The sequence below is a fragment of the Lipotes vexillifer genome, unplaced genomic scaffold (genome assembly GCF_000442215.2).
Source record: "Lipotes vexillifer unplaced genomic scaffold, Lipotes_vexillifer_v1.1 scaffold407, whole genome shotgun sequence".
Classification (NCBI taxonomy): Eukaryota; Metazoa; Chordata; class Mammalia; order Artiodactyla; family Lipotidae; genus Lipotes; species Lipotes vexillifer.
The window spans coordinates 14,703-22,053 of record NW_006789795.1 but is presented as its reverse complement, the minus strand read 5'-3'; positions in this window follow the sequence as shown (position 1 = coordinate 22,053).

The window sequence follows — 7,351 nt, the reverse complement described above, 5'->3', positions numbered from 1 at the left end:
GCCTCCCACTGCTGTGGCCTCTGCTGCCGCGGAGCACAGGCCCCTGATGCCCAGGCCCAGCGGCCACGGCCCACAGGCCCAGCCGCTCCACGGCATGTGGGACCCTCCCAGACCGGGGCACGAAACCGCGTCCCCCGCATCGGCAGGCAGACCCTCAACCACTGCGCCACCAGGGAAGCCCCACATACTAAATTTTAGGCTTTACAAGCCAGATGGTCTGTGTTACAACTCCGCAGTTTCATAGGCAGTACATAAATTAAGAATTGTGACTGTGTTCCAGTAAAACTTTACAGGTATCACAGTTTGAATTTCACATAATTTTCACATGTCACAAAATACTGTTTTGTGTTTTTTATCAACCATTTAAAATTTTAAAAAACATTCTTTGCTGTGTATTATGTAGAAACAGACAGCAGAATAAATTTAGCCTATAGGCTGTAGTTTGCTGACCTCTGGTCTATCTAGTCCAGTCCTTTTTACTGCTGAATAGTATTCCATGCTTACTATTTCTCCATTGTACATAGCTCAGAGAGGAATGACTGATTCATTGGCCAACCCATCTTCTACTATATTTTCCAAAGTAAACCAATTTACATCCTTCATGATCATATAAGAGATCCCTTTTTTCCACATTTATACCAATACTCTGTATTCTTAAGCATGTATGTTTTTCCCAAGCTCATGTATAAGAAAACATATAAATTCAGGTTTGCTCTATTATTATATTTTGCAACAAAAACAATCAGAAACTTAGAGAAAATGTGTGCATGTGGTACAAATAACCTTTATTTTTCTAAACCACTTGTAAGTTGTCAACCTAATGTCTCATCATCTCTGAAAATGTTGTGCACATTTGAAACAAACAAGGATATTCTGTTATATAACCACAAAAAACCAAGGGACAGAGCTAGGGAATCATACACATGCATGCACACAAACACATTGCATGTATATTTATTTCCATTTCTATCTAGATATATTGAAACCCATAAGATCACTCCAGTACCTCCAAATGCAAACCTAATATCAGAAGGATCTTTCCAGTTTTCTCACTTTCCATTTCTGTAACACCCTTCTCAATGAGAACCTTAAAATCCTTAATATATTTACATATTTTATCACTCTCCATATATTTAATCCATCTTTCTTCATTATTGCCACACCTACTTTTGTGCATTTACCCTCCTCATTGCGCTCAGACTCCAAGACTCCACCTCTAGGCTTTCATCTCATCCCCATTTGCCATTGCATAAAAGCCTTCCCCAAGTCTGGTTGCTCCTGTGGATGTAAAAGTTCTTCACACTGCTTGTGCTTTAATAACTCATAAAGGATATTCTCTCCATGTGGATATCCTCTATACTCTTCTTATATGCTGAATTACTATGCCAGGCCATACTTTCAACATTAATACCCTCTATAACCTACTTGGGATGTGATATCTTATGTCAAATTCCTTCTTTGCATGGGACACCCTTCTTATCCTGCTCAGGCTCTGATACCCTATATCAGGCAACCCCCATGCATGGATGTGCTCTTGACTCTATTCAGGTTCTCTATCTCTATACTGGGCTTATACCCATCCTCACAACCACATGGATGCTCTCTTTACCTTGATCAGAGCTCTGATGCTCTACTCTGATACTCTATATCATGGCTTCCTACCCCACTCCACCCACTGCAACTACTACATTGCTCTGCCCTACCTCATGCTTTTATACTTTAATTGTTTAGTAATAGAAGGACAAGGTAATAAGTATAGTTATAATTGCAATTTCAATTTGCCAGTTAACAAATTTTCATATATTATTTTTCCTCTCATATGAATTTCCTGTTCTTACATTTGACTATTTTTCTACTCAGTAGTTTTTCCTAGTGGTATTGATGTTTAGATATCTTCTACTTATGAATAATAGTAATCCAAAACCATAGAGAAAATCAATGAAACCAAGAGTTGGATATTTAAAAAGATCAACAAAAATGACAAATATTTATCTAGATTAACTAAGAAAAAGAAGACTCAAATAACTAAAATTAAAAATGAAAGAAGGGACCTTAAAATATTGCAGAAGTAGAATGGGTTATAAGAGAACACTATAAGAAATTGTACAAAAACAAATATGAGAACCTAAATTAAATGAATATATTCCTGGAAACAAACAACCTACCAAGACTTAATTAGGAAGAAATATAAAATCTGAACAGACCTAAAACTAGTGAAGAGATTTAGTCAGTAATCAAAAACCTCTCAACAAAGAAAAGCCCAGAACTAGATGACTTCACTGATTAATTGTATCAAACATTTAAAGAAAAATTAACACTAATATTCCTCAACTCTTACCAAAAAAAATATGGAAGAGAAGGGAATACATCCAAACTCATTATATGAGGCCAGCGTTACCCTGATAACAAAGCCAGACAAAGATAGTAAAAGAAATTTCAGATCAATATCCATGATAAATGTTGATGCAAACACATATACAGTACCAGGAAACAGAATTTAACAGTTCATGAAAATAATTATACATCTTGACTAGGTGGGACTTATTCCTGGAATGCAAGGATGGTTCAGCATAGAACAATCACTCAATTTAATATAGCACATTAACAGAATGATGGGGAAAAAAAACTACACAAACATCTCAATTCATGCAAAAAAATGATAAAATTCAACATGCTTTCATAATAGAAACACTCAACAAACTAGAAATATAGGGAAACTTCCTCAAGTTTATAAGGTCTCATCTAACAACAAATAATCAATGCTGAAAGACTGAAAGCTTTTCTCTGAGATCAGGAACAAGACAAAAATGCCCTCTCTAGCCACTTCTATTTAACATAGTACTAAAAGTCTTAGAGAAATTAGGCAAGAAAGTGAAACAAAACACATCCATATTGGAAAGGAAGAAGTAAAATTATCTCTGTTCACAAATGACATAATCATATATGTAGAAAACCCTAAAGATTTCATTTAAAAAGGGGTTAGGAGTAATCAACGAGTTCAGCAAAGTTGCAAGATACAAAATCAACATGCAAAAGTCAGTTGCAATTTATACACTAACAATGAACAATCCAAAAGGAAAATTAAGAAATTCAATTAATAGTAGCATAGAAAATAATAAAATACTTAGGAATACATTTTTAAAAAGGGGTGAAAGGCTTTTATACTTAACATCAAAAAACAGATGAAAGAAATTAAAGAAGATACAAATAAAGGGAAAGACAACCTGTATTCATGGATTGGAAGACAATATTTTTAAGATGACAGTACTATCCAAAGTGATCTACAGATTTAATGTAATCCCTATCAAAATCCTAATGACATTATTTTGCAGAAATAGAAAAATTCATTCTAAAATTCACATGGAATCTTAAGGGACCCTGAATAGCCAAAACAATCTTGAAAAAGACCAGATTTGGAGGTCTCACACTTAACGATTTCAAAACTCTTACAAATGTACAGTAATCAAGAGTGTGGTACTGACGTAAAGACAGATATATAGACAAATCGAATAGAATAGAGAACCCAGAAATAAACTCTTGCATATAAGGTTAAATTATCTTTCCTGGAGAATGTTCCATGTGCACTTGAGAAGAATGTGTTCTGATGCTGTTGAAAGGAATGGTCTTTGTATGTCTGTTAGGTCCAATTAGTCTATATTGTTGTTCAAGTCCATTGTTTCCTTATTACTTTTCTTTCTGAATAATCTATCTACTTTTGAAAGTGGGATATTGAAGTCCCCTACTATTATTGTATTGCTGTCTATTTCTCTCTTCAATTCTGCTATATTTGCTTTATTTAGTTTCTCCAATGTTGTATGCATATATATTTACATTTGTTATATCCTCTTTATGAATTGACCTCTTTATCACTGCATAGTGACCGTCTTTGCCTCTTGTAACTGATTTTGACTTAAAATCTATTTAATCTGATATAAGTATAGCTACCTCTGCTCTCTTTGGTTACCATTTGCATGGATTTTTTTTCTGTCCCTTCATTTTCAGGCTATGTGTGTCCTTAAATGTAAAGTGAACCTCTTGTAGGCAACACATTGTAGGAATTTCTTTTTTTAAAAAATCCATTCATATACTCAATATCTTTTGGTTAGATAAGTGAATTCATTTACACTTTAAGTAATTAATGATAGGTAAGGACTAATTATTTTCATGCTGTTAATTGTTTTCTACTTTATAGTTTCTTTATTCCTTCCTCTCTTTCTGTCTTCCTTTTGTGATTTGTTGACTGTAGTGGAATGCTTTGGCTCCTTTTTCTTTAACTTTTGTGTAGAGGTTACTGTGAGACTTACATGCAACATCTTATAGTTATAACAGGCTATTTTAAGTGATAACAAATTAACTTGAATTGCCTACAAAACTCTACGCTTTAGTTGTCTCTGCCCACATTTTATTTTATTGATGTCACACTTTGCATCTATTCATGTGGTGTATGTATTAACAAATTATTGTATCTACAGTTATTTTTAATTCTTTTGTCTTTTAGTTTTTATACTAGACATAAAAGTGATTCACCCACTGTGGTTACAGTATTAAAGTATTCTGAATTGGAATATTTACCTTTACCAGTGAGTTTTACACTTTCATATATTTTCATGTTGTTACTTAATGTCTATTCATTTCAACTTGAAGAATTCCCTTTAGCATTTCTTGGAAGGCAGATATAGTGGTGATGAACTCTCTCAACTTTTGTTGGTCTGGGAGTATCTTCATCTCTCCTTCATTTCTGAAGGGCAACATTGCTGATTTTAGTACTATTGGTTAGGTGGGTTTTTTTGTTTTTTTTTGCTTTTTAACTTTCAGCACTTTGAATATATCATCCCACTTCCTCCTGGCTTGCAAGGTTTCTGCTGAGAAACTCACCGATAGTCTTATGGAAGTTCCCTTTTAAGTTATAAGCTTCTTTTCTTTACTGTTTTAGATTTTTAGCAATTTTATTATAATGTCTCTTTTACAAGAACTCTGTAAGTTTAGTTTGTTAAACACCTATGAGCTTCATGAACTTGGATGTCCAGATCTCTCCCCAGATTTGGGATGTTCTCAGTGATTTTTCTTTAATTAAACTTTCTGTCCTCTCCTACTCTCTTCTCTTTCTGGTACACTAATAATTTACAAATTGTTCTTTTTGGTGATATGCCATAGATCACTTGGGCCTTCTTCACTCGTTTTTTATTCTTTTTTTCATTATTCTCCTCTAAATGAATAATTTCAAAGGTCCTATTTTCTAATCCACAGATTCTTTATTCTGCTTGGCCATTCTGCTGTTGATGCTCTCTATTGCATTTTTCATTTAATTCATTGTTTTCTTCCACACCTGAATTTGAATTTCTGTTTAGTTCTTTTTAATGATTTATATCTCTTCATTAAACTTCTTTTTGTGTGTGTGTATTGTTTTCCTGATTTTGTTGAATTGTCTTCCAGTGTTTTTTTGTAGCTCATCAAACTTCTTTAAACAGCTATTTTGAATTCTTTATCAGATAAATTACAGCTCTCCATCTTTGGGGTCAATTACTGGAAATATATTGTATATTTTGTGGTATCATCTTTCCTTTATTTTTCATGTTCCTTGAAATCTTGCACTGCTCTTCACATTTGAAGTAGCAATCACTTCCTCCAATATTACTGTCTGACTTTAGGAGAGAAATACCTTCCATCAGCCCCACCAGGTATTCTAAGGCTTTCTCAGACCTTCTATGGATACATCTGCTCCATACTTCTTGCTCTATCTTGTGGCACAATTCTTAAGTTTATATGTCTTCTTTTGATTCTGCAGAGCCAGGCTATGTGCTGACAACCTTCCTTTTGCTTTCCCAAAGGTAATCTGTCAAAGAGCCTCAGATTCAGGGTAGATTTCTGCACATGCTCCTTGGTTATCTACAAAAGTTTGCTCTTGCTGCCATCAGTAGTGCACACAGGGCGGTGGGGTTGTGTTTAGATGATAAGCACCGAATCTTGGGAGTTCCTGTGATTCAGCTAGGGGAATCCAAATGTGAACAAACCCAGTGTCTTGTGGGTAGTCCTTTCAATGGAGTCCATGATGTGGTTAGTAGGATCTGCATCCCCTTGATATATTATGTTTCAAACTCTGGCTGTTGTTCTCCCACCCACTCCCCACTCCCCAGTCATACAGTTTATGACTCAGTACTCTGGATGAGGCAAGAGAGAAATAGGCCTCTTTCTCAGCATACCACACAGATGGGGAAGTTGGGCATTTATACACAGGCTCTCACTTTTTCCTGTGGAAGAAATCACTTGGCACAGAGTTGTGCCACCTTGGGGAGTTGTAATGTAGATTAAGTAAAAGTGTTCCTCTTACCCTCTCCAACTCATCCATTCTCATTTTTTTTTCCCCAACTGTGCTGGAATTCTCTTCTAGACTCCTTTACTTCTACCATGCTCTCTCATCCATGGATGATTATCTAATTCAGTATTCTCCCAGGACTCTTGGACCATGGGTGAGGGTAGCTGCAGTTTGTTCATGGAGCACTTTCATGTCCACAACTGGGATTGAGGTCTGTATACCTATTATCAAATTCACAGGTGTACAGGGCTCCTCCCGGGTCCCTTGGCGTATGGTGAGAAAATCAAAGCCAAACGGGGCTATCACTGATTGCCCAGGGGTACTGAGTTGTTTCCAAGTCTACAGTTAGTTGCTGAGTCACCTGCCTGGGTATTTGCTTTGTCTTTTCAAAACAGCACTCCTTATTCTTGGACTGCACCAGGGTTTTACAGTCTCCTACCTGGATTCCAAAGTTCCCACAAAGGCATTTTTGTCCATGGATGGATACCAAATTATTGTTGTTGAGAGGATACTATGAGAGACATCTTATTTGGCCAACTTGCTGATGTCACTCTCACCATGTATTTTCTTTTGTTTTTTTTTATTAGATTGTTATGCTGTATTAAATTATTTAACTTTCAGATGATAATCCAACCACGCATAGTTGGGACAAATCCCACATGACGAAGGTCTATAATTTTTTAATATTTTCCTTGATTCTGTTTGCTAGTATTTTGTTGAGTATTTCTGGACCCATATTTATAAAAGATAAGATATCCATAGCGTCTGTAGTGTTAGTAGTTTTATTTTCTTGTAAAACTGTCTAGTTTTGTTATCAAGGTAATACTGGACTCATAAAATGAGTCAGGAAGTATTCCCTCATATTCTATTTTTGGGGAAGTATTTGTGAAAGACTGGTTTTAATTTTCTCTAAATGTTTGTTAGACTTCACCAGTGAGACCAACTGTGTCTGGCATTTTCTTTGTGGGTAGTTTTTTTTTTAATTAATTCAATCTCTATTTATAAAGAGCTCTTCTAATTGTTTCTTCATAAGTCAGT